Genomic DNA, 14,284 nt, shown 5'->3' on the forward strand with positions numbered 1-14,284 from the left:
AGAAAACTTAAAAATTCTATACTGCCACTCTTAACAACTTTGCACTATGGAACCTATCCAAAATTAACCTCAAACGGGTAAAAAAAAAACAAGTATTTATCCAGAAGCTTATATATAAACATAAATCAAACTATAATTTAGAAATTTTTAGGCCGGGCGCGGTGGCTCAAGCCTGTAATCCCAGCACTTTGGGAGGCCGAGACGGGCGGATCACGAGGTCAGGAGCTCAAGACCATCCTGGCTAACATGGTGAAACCCCGTCTCTACTAAAAATACAAAAAACTAGCCGGGCGACCTGGCGGGCGCCTGTAGTCCCAGCTACTCGGGAGGCTGAGGCAGGAGAATGGCATGAACCCGGGAGGCGGAGCTTGCAGTGAGCTGAGAGCCGGCCACTGCACTCCAGCCTGGGCAGCAGAGCCAGACACTCCGTCTCAAAAAAAAAAAAAAAGAAATTTTTTTTCTCACTATGGAGAGGGATTATATAAATTTTAGATAAACTTAAGATTCAAGACCATTTCTGAGAATTTAAGGCATCCATTAAAAATTTTATCAATAAATTGTAACATCTCTTCCAAGCTGAGAACACTGACTCCAATTTTGCATACCCAGCAAACCTTCCCATCCCTCTAAAAGATTAGAAAGTCGCCTGGCGCAATGGCTCACACCTGTAATCCCAGCACTTTGGGAGGCCGAGGTCAAGAGATCGAGACCATCCTGGCCAACATAGTGAAACCCCATCTCCACTAAAAATACAAAAATTAGCTGGGTGTGGTGGCGTGCGCCTGTAGTCCCAGCTACTCAGGAGGCTGAGGCAGGAGAATCGCTTGAACCCAGGAGGCAGAGGTTGCAGTGAGCCGAGATTATGCCACTGCACTCCAGCCTGGGCGTCAGAGTGAGACTCCTCTGTCTCAAAAAAATAAAAAATAAAAACAGAAAATCAGAGTCACAGCCAGGGAGCCCATTCTTCCCTAGAAATATTTCAGCAGGTCAAACATTAAAAAATGAGAAAATTCTAGGTGATTCCTCACCATCCACCCGCTAGGCAGGGAAGACAGTCCCAGAGAGCAGGCCCACAATGGTTCACCTCCTGGCTGGCTTCTAGCTGTGCCACTTATCTGCGCCATAAGCCTTCACATACTCAAACGTTCACCAAGGTTCTACTAAGTGCATAGCACTGCTCCCAGCATCCAGCATGCAGTAGTGAAGAGACAGACATAATGCTTGCTCTCAAGGAGCTTACCATTAATAAGGGAAAAGGAGAAAATGCTCCTCGCCTTTCAGGTAGATGCTCCAATACAAAGAAACCTCATGGAAACCACACACTTCCAAAATGCAGTAGTTACAGGTATGGGTATGGGAATCAGACTGATCTAGATGTGAATTCCTGCTCTTAGTAAATATCAGCTGAATAAATAGCACTTACTAACTTTGAGCAAGTCGCCTAACTCTTGTGCCTCAGTACTGCTGAAGATTAAATCCATAAAGCACAGCCTCCGCCATACCCTCAGTCTACATAAATGAAAGCTACTGCTCTGAAAGAAGCCCTGGACTAGTAAGAGGGTAGCATTTCATCTTCCACTGCAATTCTTATTTCTGGTCTTCTACTAGTTGAAAACAAACTTCCTCGAACCCCCAAAATCTGTAAGTTAAAACAACTTTCAGAAATAAAACTTACCTTCCTGCAGCTCCTAAGTCCAAGCAACAAACTAAAAGAAGTAGTGCCCTGTGCGCTGGAGGGGAAAGAGGTCATGGCTCCTCCCATTTCCCTGCCCACCACTCCCTCCTCTTTCAACCCCAAGCCAGAGGCAAGAACAGAAGGGACACAGCTGAGGAGGGGCATCACCTCAAATTACAAAGTACATTACAAAGTGACTCAAGCACAAGGTTGCAGCGCATTCTCTCCCACCTTGACACACAGAAGCAGCACAGGTCCTTGTGGCTAGTGAGAGGAACCACTTTCGCCTCTTCCTGCCTAGGTCACCAGAGCCTGCGGCACCCAAATCTGGGAACCAAGCCAGCTTTCCCCAGCCTCTGTTCCCATGCACATACATCCACCTCTGGGACCTGGGGGTGGGGTGAGGGAAGACGCAAGTATTTCCAGGTTTCCTGGCCATAATTAGCATCTAACTAGTACTTAATTCCAAAATCATTTTTAGTAAGAAAATTATATTTTCTTTCAGGTAGTATCTCGCTCTAATTCCACTTTCAAAAATCTTCCCATTATGATTCTTTGCAACTGTCAATTTGAAAAAACACTTACCTGACAGTGGCCCAGACACAAGGAACATAATCAAAATGACTAAAAAAAAAAGAAAGGAAAGCAATACTCTATCCAGGCATGAATCCTAGAACACACTCACAGTTAATGTAGAAGCCTGCGTCAAGAACACTGACTAGCAACACTGGCTATGAGCAATAACCCACGTGCCCTGCATTACGAGGATTGTTAAATACATCACACAGGAACACCTCACAGCCATTCCAAACATCAAGGCAGAGCCACCACACTTCATTGAGTCAAAGATGCCGTCATTTACAAATCATATCATTGTCTCATATATATGCCAAGAAAAACTCTGCCATATAACAATGACATGCCATCACATGACATGTCCCAATTTCAGGCCTCCTCAAAGCTCTTGTCCTGTTTCTGACTCCTCTGCCTGCCTCAGGCTGGCTGGGACACACAACCTTGGAAAAAGTCCCTTTGTGTTCTTTTCCCTCTAGAAATTACCCATATTTAACATCCGCCGTTTTGATGAAACCATCTTTGGCCACCTCAGCTCCCAAGGAGCCTTTTCTGACTCCTGCAACCTCTGCTGTCTCTGTCATTAGCTGGTGCTCTCCCTTTCCAAATGAACTGGGAGCATCAGAGACAGAGGCTGGACACATCTTTACACTTACTGTCATGCACAGCACAGGGACAGAGCAACACAGACAACGACAAACACATACCTCCTGGGAACTGTTCCAAGGATTTTACAAATATTAACTCAGTAATGCCTCGCTACAACCCCAGGAGGCAGGTATTACTACCTCTCCATTTTCAGAGGAGGTAAACTGAGGTCAAGGCAGGGGCAGGCCTTGAACCCAAGCCGTCTTACACAGTCCTCACTCTTAACCTCTATGCTGCGTTCACTCTACACAACAGCCATGTACATCATAGACATTTATTTTAAAAGTTATTGTTAAAATGAAAACATAGGCCGGGTGCAGTGACTCACACCTGTAATTCCAGCACTTTGGGAGGCTAAGGCGGGTGGATCACTTGAGCTCAGGAGTTTGAGACCAGCCTGGCCAACATGGTGAAACCCCGTCTCTACTAAAAATACAAAAATTAGCCAGGCATGGTGGTGGGCGCCTGTAATCCCACCTACTCAGGAGGCTGAGAAAGGAGAATCGCTTCAACCCAGGAGACGGAGGTTGCAGTGAGCCAAGATCGTACCACTGCATTCCAGCCTAGACAACAGAACAAGACTCTGTCTCAAAAAAAAAAAAGAAAGAGAGAAAGAGAGAAAGAAAGAAAGAAAGAAGGAAAGAAAGAAAGAAAGAAAGAAAGAAAGAAAGAAAATACATATACACAGGGAAAAAAATTCACACCATACAAAATGGTATGCAAAGAAAATGCTAACTCAGCCTAACAGCCTGGTTTTCTAGAGTCTCATCCCAAAACAACCAGTTTCTTTTCTATCATTCCAGAAATTATTTCTCCACTTATAAACTTATTTCATGTGTATCTCTCTCTCTATCTCTCTATCTCTCTATCTATCTATCTATCTATCTATCTATCTATCTATCTATCGAGAGAGGGAGACATTATTTATTTTATTTTTATTTTTGAGATGGAGTCTCACTCTGTCACCCAGGCTGGAGTGCAGTGGCGTGATCTTGGCTCATTGCAACCTCCGCCTCCCAGGTTCAAGCAATTCTCCTGCCGCAGCCTCCCGGTCAGCTGGGATTACAGGTACCCACCACCATGCCCGGTTAATTTTTGTATTTTTAGTAGAGATGGGGTTTCACCATGTCATCAGGCTGGTCTCAAACTCCGGACCTCAGGTGATCTGCCCACCTCAGCCTCCCAAAGTGCTGGGATTATAGGCGTAAGCCACCATGCCTGGCCTATATATTTTTTTTTAAATAAATAAGCACATATTACTTCAAAAGTGGAGAAATTTGTTTAAAATTAGAAAAGCACAAATGGGCAAATATACATTGTTCTGCACCTTGCTTTTTTCACTGATTATTTCTCTGAGCTTGATCTACATCTGCACCTGTGCTGTTTTTATTAAATTCTAAGATGTACATATTTTTACATTTTAACTTCATGGTTTTTCTTGAAGTCAGAGAATCTTAGTGTGCCTGGACTTCATCAGGAAACAGGATCACGAAAAGCTTTTAAACCTATATAAGACAGTGGGAGTTACCTTGGCAGCCATGTGCAGGCTGAATCAAGAAGCAGAGACCAGGTGAGAGGTGAGGTGGCTCATGCCTATAATCCCAGCACTTTGGGAGGCCAAGGCGGGCGGATCACATCAGGTCAGGAGTTCGAAATCAGCCTAGCCAATACAGTGAAACCCCCGTCTCTACTAAAAATATAAAAATTAGCCGGGCATGGTGGCGCATACCTGTAATCCCAGCTACTTGGAAGGCCGAGGCAGGAGAATCACTTCAACCCAGGAGGTGGAGGTTGCAATGAGCTGAGATTGTGCCACTGGACTACAGCCTGGGTGAGAGAGAGAGATTCGGCCTCAAAAAAAAAAAAAAAAAAAAAAAAGGTAATTCATATTTTGAGGCCAGCGCGGTGGCTCAAGCCTGTAATTCTAGCACTTTGAGAGGCCGAGGTGGGCGGATCACGAGGTCAGGAGTTCGAGACCAGCCTGGCCAATATGGTGAAACCCTGTCTCTACTGAAAATACAAAAATAAGCTGGGTATGGTGGCACTCGCCTGTAGTCCCAGCTACTCGGGAGGCTGTGGCAGAAGAATCACTTGAACCCGGGAGGTGGACGTTGCAGTGAACGGAGAGCCTGCCACTACACTCCAGCCAGGATGACAGAGCAAGATTCCATCTCAAAAAAAAAAAAAAAACAGAGAGACCTGCCAGGTGACATGTGACATGATGCCACACATACCAGAGGTAAGTACCTACATCAAAGGGGTGTTATGAGGATTAAAAAAGGCAATATAGACAAAGCCCTCAGCATCAAACCTCGTTAGCGCAGTGAGTCGAAGGACTCAGCACAGGACCTGAAGTGCTGTTAGTGCCCAGTTAGACACTGTTATTAGTTATTTCAAGGACTGGTCCCGCTTTCCAATGTCATTTCCCTCTATTCTTTATTCATACCTGTCCAGACTCTACCCTCAATCTTCTGCAGCTCAAATACCTCATGCTTGCTCTCACCTTCACACCTTTGGACGTGTCATGCCCCTGCCCAAGAGTCCTCCCCTCTTGCTGTGGCACTGGACTTACTTTTTCCCACGGTATTCAGCTCAAGAACAGCCTTCTCCAGGAAGTCTCCCGAGAACTGCAGGCTGGATTCCCTGGATGAGCAGTTTAGGAACAGCTTATCTGTCATTACTTCCCAATGTCTATTTATCAGCTTATTCAATGCAACCAGAAGCAAGCAGTTTCATGGGGACTGATTATTTAGGCTATCTAAGCTCAAAGAAGACTGATGTATGAACCAGAGGCCAGTTATTAGTTTATAAACACCAACGAGAGCTAATACTTTCATTGAATACTTATCACAGGTGCCAGGGAGCATGCTCAGAGCCCTCACTGCAACACTAGGAGAAAGGTGCTACTATTATCCCCATTCTACAAATCAGAAAACTGAAAGATTAGCCAGCATCCCAAGACCAGGATCTGATCCAAGCAGCTTAGATGCAGAGCTCTCAACCACTCACATTCTCTCCTTACCAAGAAATCTCCACATGCAGCTATCTTCTACTCAGATGGTACTGGGAGAACAGACGCTAAGCAAGGGAGAGACCCTCGTAGCCAGAGGCAACAACAGGGACACGCCCATCTGTGCATTAGTGCAGATGGCTTTGTAGAGGGAACGCTGCACACTGCTCCTCTGGTCAGGGCCCCAGACAGTGCTACACACACACCACCTAATTCCTCTCTTGGACCCGCCACCCCAATTTCCAGACACTGTCCCAATCCTCTCCCAGAAGCACAAGTATTTCTTCTGAGGATACAAAATTAAGTTTAAGCTTTCTGGCTACAAACACATTCCAAGCATGCCTTCCTGGGGTTATAGCTGGGTCAGTTTGGTTGAATTTAAAGTTTTCCCTGAGATTCTTCAAACTACATTTACAAAATATCTTTCGACTTATATCTTTTCTATAGATAGCTAATATGTGTAACATTTATTCTGATGTCATTCTCAGATGATCATTCATTCCTTCAACAAATACTTCATCATTTCCAACGCACTGTGTCCTAGGCCCTGGAGATCAAAGCAGTGAACAAGACACACAAGATCTCTGAAAACTGGGAGAGGTTACTTGGTGTCTCCCCTTCTAGGCACTTATGATACTTTATGACAATTGCTTATTTGGCATTCCTCCCAGGATATGCTGTTAGGCTCTGTATTCTGATCTTACAGTAAAGTAACTGGGCCGTACTGTAGGTACTCCACAAATGTGAGCTAACTCAATTCATGACTAAATTCACTGGGTCTCCTTTCACATCCAGGGCAGGACCACATTAATTCTGAAATCCCTTAGGAAAAAGGTACAAAGTCTAAATCAAGGTGTGGGCATAGAAAGTAAATGGCAAATACAATCCATATCAAGAAGGAAGATGTGATTCATCAGCTGGTAAGAACCTCAGAGTCAGGAAGGACAGGACACTTTGATAAGTGATATTTATTTATTTATTTATTTATTTACTTATTTATTTTGAGACAGGGTCTCACTCTGCTGCTTGGGCTGGAGTACAGGGGCACAATCACAGTTTACTGAACCCTTAACCTCCCAGGCTCAAGCAACCCTCCCGCCTCAGCCTCCCAAGTAGCTGGAAAGACAGGCATGGACCACCACACCTAGATAATTTTGGGGTCTCACTATGTTGCCTAGGCTGATCTCAAGCAATCCTCCCACCTTGGCCTCCCAAAGTTCTGGGATCACAGGCATGAGCCCCTGTGCCCAATCTAAAATTCATTTTTTTAAGAGACGGAGGTCTCACTATGTTGCCCAGGCTGGTCTCCAACTCCTGAGATCAAGTAAAACTCCCACCTTGTCCTTGCAAAGAAATGATATTTTCTTTTTTCTTTTTTTTTGAGATGGAGTCTCGCTCTGTCACCCAAGCTGGAGTGCAGCGGTGCGATCGCGGCTCACCGCCTCTCGGGTTCACACCATTCTCATACCTCAGCCTCCAGAGTAACTGGGACTATAGGGGCCCACCACCACACCCGGCTAATTTTTTTGTAGTTTTTTTAGTAGAGATGTGGTTTCACCATGTTAGCCAGGATGGACTTGGTCTCCTGACCTCATGATCCGCCCAACTCGCCCTCCCAAAGTGCTGGGATTACAGACGTGAGCCACTGTGCCTGGCCAGAAGTGATATTTTCTTCACCTGGAGAAAGTATGGCCTCAGGAACATGTCCAGGGGTTACTGAGCAGGAGAAAAAGAATTGACTTGCAGAAAAGTCTGAGTCGAGGGTCACTAAGTGGTGGCAGAGGTGAGGAAATAAGGTAGTTCTCTACCCAGGACTCATATACTGGAAGAGTGGGAAGGAACATGTTTTGGAGGGGAGGGTAAGAGGTACAAAGCTAGGCTTCAGAAAATGCCCCAAGGTATATGTATGAAGAGAAGCAGTAAAGACAAATGAGAAAATGTAGTCACAGATTGCAAGAAATGACCACACTAGTTTCAAGTCAAGAAGGCCAATCAAGGCTGGGCGTGCTGTCTCACGCCTGTAATCCCAGCACTCTGGGAGGCCGAGAAGGGTGGATCATTTGAGGTCAGGAGTTCAAGACTAGCCTGGCCAACATGGTGAAACCCTATCTCTACTAAAAATACAAAAATTAGCTGGAGGTGGTGACACAGACCTGTAATCCCAGCTAGTCGGGAGGCTGAGGCAAGAGAATCGCTTGAGCCCCTGAAGCCAGAGGTTGCAATGAGCTGAGATCGCACCACTGCACTCCAGCCTGGGCAACAGAGCAAGACTCTGTCTCAAAAAAAAAAAAAAGGAAAGAAAAAGAAAAAAGCAGGCCAATCAATGAGAGATTCACGAGAGGAAGAAAGAATAGCTCACCATGCCAAATACCTGAGATCAAAATCAAGGAAAATGATTAAGCAATCGCCACTGCATGCATCAATTAGGGGACCCTCAAGAGGGCAATTTCAGTAGAGTTAAAGACATTTCAAGCACAAGCACAACCTGTTGCTGTTTTTCCTTATCCAAACACAACATTCAGGCTCTCTGTGAACTTACACTTCAGAGAAAACGGCAACCCGCTTTTCAATAACTCCAAAACAAATCAATTCCTTATCTAAATCAACATTTTTTTGCCTACCTAGGAAGATCATCATTTTTTACTAAGGACAAAGTCACAAGAGGAAAAAAGAGAGAGTGATTGGCTGGGCGTGGTGGCTCACACCTGTGATCCCAGCTCCGAGGGAGGCTGAGGCAGGAGAATCGCTTGAACCCAGGAGGTGGAGGTTGCAGTGAGCCAAGATTGCACCACTGCACTCCAGCCTGGGGGACAGAGGGAGACTCCGACTCAAAAAAAAAAAAAAAAAGAGTGGACACCCAACCCATGAGATATCCCAGCCTGCTAGCTTTCAGAAACAATTATTTTCCTATAGACTTGGAAGACCCACTTGACACATGGATCCTGATGTATTAGGCTATAGGTTTTCAACAAAATAAACATTTACTAAAATTTTCACAGAATCATGTGCAATTTGCTTAAAAAAAAAAAAAAGGGGGATGCTTAAAACATGGTCTTCCAAAAATCCGGAGATAATTTTAGATTGAAAAATCTAGGCTTGCCAAGGGAATCTGAGAACTTTTCTATCTTGGTCTCCAATGCTAACCTACGTATTTGTGTGCAAAAATAGAGGAAGATTAGAATCTCAAATGCCAGACTGAAAAGTTGCCACAACAAACCTGAACTCTTCATATGGAGTTTGTTATCCTGTCAGCAAGAAAGCAAATGAAACGCAATAAACTAAACTTTTTGTTTTAAAGATAAAAAGAAAAAAAAAATCTCAAACATGAAATATTCCCTGGACTTGTACTGGAAAATGATTTCTAAAACAAAATATTGTGAAGATATTGTGAAAAGAAAATACTGTGATTTTTAAAGAAACTTGAAAACATCTAAGCATACACAAAATCTAAATATGAGCTTTCTAAGTAGCCCTTACAAACATATACTTAGAACTTTTGGTCTAAAATATGATAAAATGATAAAGTTTACATATTATTCAATAAATCTGGAACTGACTAGCCATTTAGAAAATATTTCATATTTTAAACCAAGAATGAATTTTAGGTAAAGGCAAAAAAATAAAACCATGAAATGATGAGAAGCAAACATGAATTTCTTTTTTTTTTTTTTTGAGACGGAGTCTCACTCTGTTGCCCAGGCTGGAGCACAGTGGCATGACCTCAGCTTACTGCAACCTTCACCTCTGGGGCTCAAGCGATTCTCCTGCTTCAGCCTCCCAAGTAGCTGGGACTACAGAAGCGCACCACCATGTTTAGCTAATTTTTTTTTGTATTTTTTTAGTTGAATCCGGGTTTCACTATGTTGGCCAGGCTGGTCTAGAGTGATCTGCCCGCCTCAGCCTCCCAAAGTGCTGGGATTACAGGCATAAGCCATCGCGCCAGGCTGGAATTTTTTTTATGACAATGAGACAGAAAAATTTTTCAAATATGTCAAAGGAAAATAAACACTATGTATTATATTTTTTTGAGACTTTGAGACAGAGTCTCGCTTTGTCGCCCAGGCTGGAGTGCAGTGGCACGATCTCGGCTCACTGCAAGTTCCGCCTCCGGGTTCACGCCATTCTCCTGCCTCAGCCTCCAAGTAGCTGGGACTAGAGGCGCGCACCACCACGCCCGGCTAATTTTTTATATTTTTAGTAGAGACGGGGTTTCACAGTGTTAGCCAGGATGGTCTCGATCTCCTGACCTCGTGATCCGCCCGCCTCGGCCTCCCAAAGTGCTGGGATTACAGGCGTGAGTCACCGCGCCCGGCCATGTATTCTTAAAAATTGAATGTTACGGCCAGACAAGGTGGCTCACACCTATAATCCCAGCACTTTGGAAGGCCAAGCCGGGCGGATCACTTGAGGTCAGGAGTTCGAGACCAACCTGGTCAAGCGGGGGAAACCCTGTCTCTACTAAAAATAAAAAAATTAGCAGGGCGTGGTGGTGGGCGCCTGTAATCTCAGCCACTCGGGAGAGTAAAGCAGGATAATCGCTCGAACTCAAGAGGCGGAGGATGCAGTGAATCTAGATCCCGTCACTGCACTCCAGCCTGGGTAACAGAGCGAGACTGTCTCAAAGAACAAAAAACGTTACATTTGACCCCATTTGTAAATTTATTCTAATAATCAGACCAGGTGTAGTATCTCACACTTGTAATCCCGACACTTTGGGAGGCCAAGGCGGGAGGGTCGTTTGAGGCCAGAAGTTTGAGACCAGCCTGGGCAAGAGTCTCTTATTAAAGAAAGAAAGAAAAAAAAAAAGACCATATCAGATGAATCCTTCCGGCAGAATTATGTTGTGACAAACTGGAAACGATCTCAATGCTCATCAGTGGTTAAATCACATACTGTAAAGTCCATAAAAATAACAATACCTATCTGTATTTATTGATTATCACCAAAATGTTAGCAGTGGTTGTCACTGAATGGTAGACCGGCAGATGATTGTCATTTTCTCCCTTGGACTTTTTGTGTCGTCTTGAGTGTTTTGCCAGGAGAGGAGAATGAACTGCTTTTATAATGGGGATCAGGGACCAGAACAAGCTATTTTCAAACTGGAGGCCCCCGAAGCTGAGTCTTTCTCTGGAAAATTTCTGAAAAGTCTAAACAAAATTCTTATCATGCCAACCAGGCATGCTCCTTTCCTCGCACCGTGCGGCGCAGGAAGACACACCCCTGACTCTGCGCTCGCCCCTTGGGCTGGGGTCCTCCACGCTCAGCCCCGGCCCTCCCGGTCCCCGCGGACCCTCCCTCGGGCCCAATGCGCCCGCGGGCTCCGCAGGGCCGGCAAAGCGCGTTCCTTGGCAGCCTGGCGCCGCCGGGAAGGTGCGCGCAGCCAGCCCAGCAGCCCCGGGGTGGCGTGAGGGCCGCCTCCCCCGCCAGCCCCAGCGGACCCCGGCCGTCAACAGGCCGCCCTCCCTCCGCGGGCTTCCGGGAACGGGTCCCGGCGCCAGCGCGACCTCCCGGGCCCCGGCGACCCGAGGGAGCGCCCCCTTTCCCCGCCTGACGGGCGCCGACCCGCCCCTGCGGTGCCGCGGCCGCCAAGTCACCGCCGCGCCCCCAGGTCCCGGGTTCGCACCAGGAGGCCCCTCCGGGCTTCCGTCGGCCCGGCCAGCGCCCGCAAAGCCCGGCGTCCTCCACAGCGGGCGGGCAAGGGGCGGGAGCCCACGGCCCCGCGCCCTGCGGCCCCGAGCGGAGCGGCGCCCCGCGAGCCCGTCTCGCCGTCAGCCCTGGCCGCGGCCCGCGGCCCAGCTGCCCACCGCCCACCGCCCACCGCCCGACCCCGCCCGCCAGCCCCCGCCTGCGCCCGCCGCGCCCGCTCCTCACCTGCGACGCGCCCCGGCCCCCAGCGCACCGCCTTGGACCGGCTGTGTACACCGGAAGTGACGTATCCGGTCCGGCCCCGCCCCCGCCTCGGGCGGACGCGGGGCGGCTGCGGATCCCGCGCTTGGAGCAGACTCTGCCCTCGCACTAGCGGGGAGGGAGCGCTCCGGAGCCTCCTCTCCTGGGACCCAGGGCCCCCAAGTGGGACGGCCGGGGCGGAGGTCCACGCAGATCCTCCACCATGGCTTGGCCCCCAGGCGGGAGAGGTCGGCTGCGTCCTCCTGAATTTATTACTGAAATTGATTACTGGCGCATGGAGGGTTTCCTAGATGCCAGGCCCCGACGGGCACTGCAGGAACGGGTAGTGCTCTCTCCCTCATAGGTTTTTTCCTTAGTGGTAAACACACAATACCATTGTCACAAATCCGGGTGATAATATAGTACCAATGGTGACAAGTGGTAGAAGGGGAAAGAGTAAGAGGGAGGGAGTACCCTGACCTAGTAGGGGAGACTGATCCGGAATTCCCCCAAGGAAAGAGCAGGAGCTGAGGTCCTAAGGCGTAGAAGGGAGGGAAAAAAAAAAAAAAAACTGGAGAAAGGAGGAAAACATGTTGCTCAGAAGAAACAGCAAATGTCTTCCAATTTTGTGGGTTTTGTTTGTTTGTTTGAGACGGAGTCTTGCTCTATCGCCCAGGCTGCAGTGCAGTGACGTGATCTTGGCTCACTGCAAGCTGCAACTCCCGGGTTCAAGTGATTTTCCTGCCTGAGCTTCCCAAGTAGCTGCGATTACAAGCGTGCGCCACCAAGCCCGGCTAATTTTTGTGTTTTTAGTAGAGCTGGGATTTAGCCTTGTTGGCCAGGCTGGTCTCAAGGTGTTCCGCCCGCTTCGACCTCCCTAAATGCTGGGATTACAGGCTTGAGCCATGGAGCCCGGCCCAGTTTTGTGTTCTAATAATAAATCAGGGTGGTGAGAAGTTAGGTCTTACTTGACAGTGTCGCAAAACTAATGAGTTTTAAGCAAGAGGTGATTTGTCCATACTTGAGAGTGTAAAGGGGTTACTCTAGCTGCAGTGTGGAGAAGGAAGGACTAGGGAGGGGAGGCAAGAGTGGATATAAATGTGTACACCCATGTTCATATTAGTCAGAAGGTGGAAGCAACCCATTGTCCATCCACGGTGAATGGGTACACAAAATGTGGTATAAACATAATGGTAGAATATTATTCAGTGTTGAAGGAGGCCGGGCGCGGTGGCTCACGCCTGTAATCCTAGCACTTTGGGAGGCCAAGGCAGGTGGATCACCTGAGGTCAGGAGTTCGAGACCAGCCTGACCAACATGGTGAAACCCCCTCTCTACTAAAAATACAAAATCAGGCGTGGTGGCGTATGCCTGTAATCCCAGCTACAGTCCAAATAGATGAGCTTTGAAGACATTATGCCAAAAGAAAGAAACCAGTCACAAAGACAAATATCATATGATTTCACTTACATAAGATACCTAGAGTCGTCAAAAACATAGAGACGGGGGCCAGGCGTTGTGGCTCATACCTGTCATCCCAGCACTATGGGAGGCTGAGGCATGAGGATCACCTGAGGTCAGGAGCTCCAGACTAGCCTGGCCAACACGGTGAAATCTCATCTGTACTAAAAATACAAAAAGTCAGCCAGGCGTGGTGGTAGAGGCCTCTAATCCCAGCTACTTGGAAGGCCAAAGCAGGAGAACAACTTGAACCTGGGAGGCGGAGATTGCAGTGAGCTGAGATTGCACCACTGCATTCCGACCTTGGCGATGAAGCGAGAGTCCATCTCAAAAAAAAAAAAGGAAAGAAATATAGTAGTTCTAATATTTTCTCCCGGTATCCCAATGGATGGCCCTCCCATACTGTGAGGTACGTGAACCTCCCTTTGAAAACCATTCATGGACTATGGTAGTGGCAATGGGGATGGAAAAAAAAAAAAGTCATATTTGAGAAAGATTTTGGAATAAAATTGATGTAAAATCAGTGGTGAAATGGATATGGAGGGTGAGGGAGAGGTGAGAATCCTGAATGTCTCCTGGGTCTCTGGGATGAGCCATTGTGCTGGCACTCACTTTTTTTGGAAACCCTGGAAAAGGACCATATTTGGGAGGGCGGAGGATGGGAAAAATGACCCGAGTTCCAGTGTGAACATGGCATCAAACAGGAGGCACCAAGAAGGCACTTGGGGATGAGGATCTGGAGCTTAGAAGAGAGGTATGTGCTGGAGATGTCAGTGTAGATTGAGGGAATACCTTTCTTGGTGGTTGATTTTTTTTTTTTTTTTGGACGGAGTCTCACTCTGTCACCCAGGCTGGAGTGCAGTGGCGCAATCTCGGCTCACTAAAACCTCTGCCTCCCAGTTTTAAGCAATTCTCCTGTCTCAGCCTCCCAAGTAGCTGGGATTACAGACACGCACCACCATGCCCAGCTAATTTTTGTATTTTTAGTAGAGATGGAGTTTCACCATGTTGGCCAGGCTGGCCTCGAACTC

The 14,284-nt window shown here is 47.2% G+C and overlaps 1 protein-coding gene across 1 annotated transcript in view; it reads right to left on the reverse strand.

Annotated features, from left to right (window-relative positions):
• KIAA0355 (KIAA0355 ortholog) overlaps positions 1–11,855 on the reverse strand; it is a 105,044-nt gene extending 93,189 nt beyond the window's left edge. Inside the window, exon 1 of the mRNA XM_010359619.2 lies at positions 11,778–11,855. The gene's annotated coding sequence lies outside the window, so the exon portion shown is untranslated. The remainder of the gene's footprint in view (positions 1–11,777) is intronic.
• Positions 11,856–14,284: the final 2,429 nt, after the last annotated feature.

The sequence above is a fragment of the Rhinopithecus roxellana genome, chromosome 12 (assembly GCF_007565055.1).
Source record: "Rhinopithecus roxellana isolate Shanxi Qingling chromosome 12, ASM756505v1, whole genome shotgun sequence".
Taxonomy (NCBI): Eukaryota; Metazoa; Chordata; class Mammalia; order Primates; family Cercopithecidae; genus Rhinopithecus; species Rhinopithecus roxellana.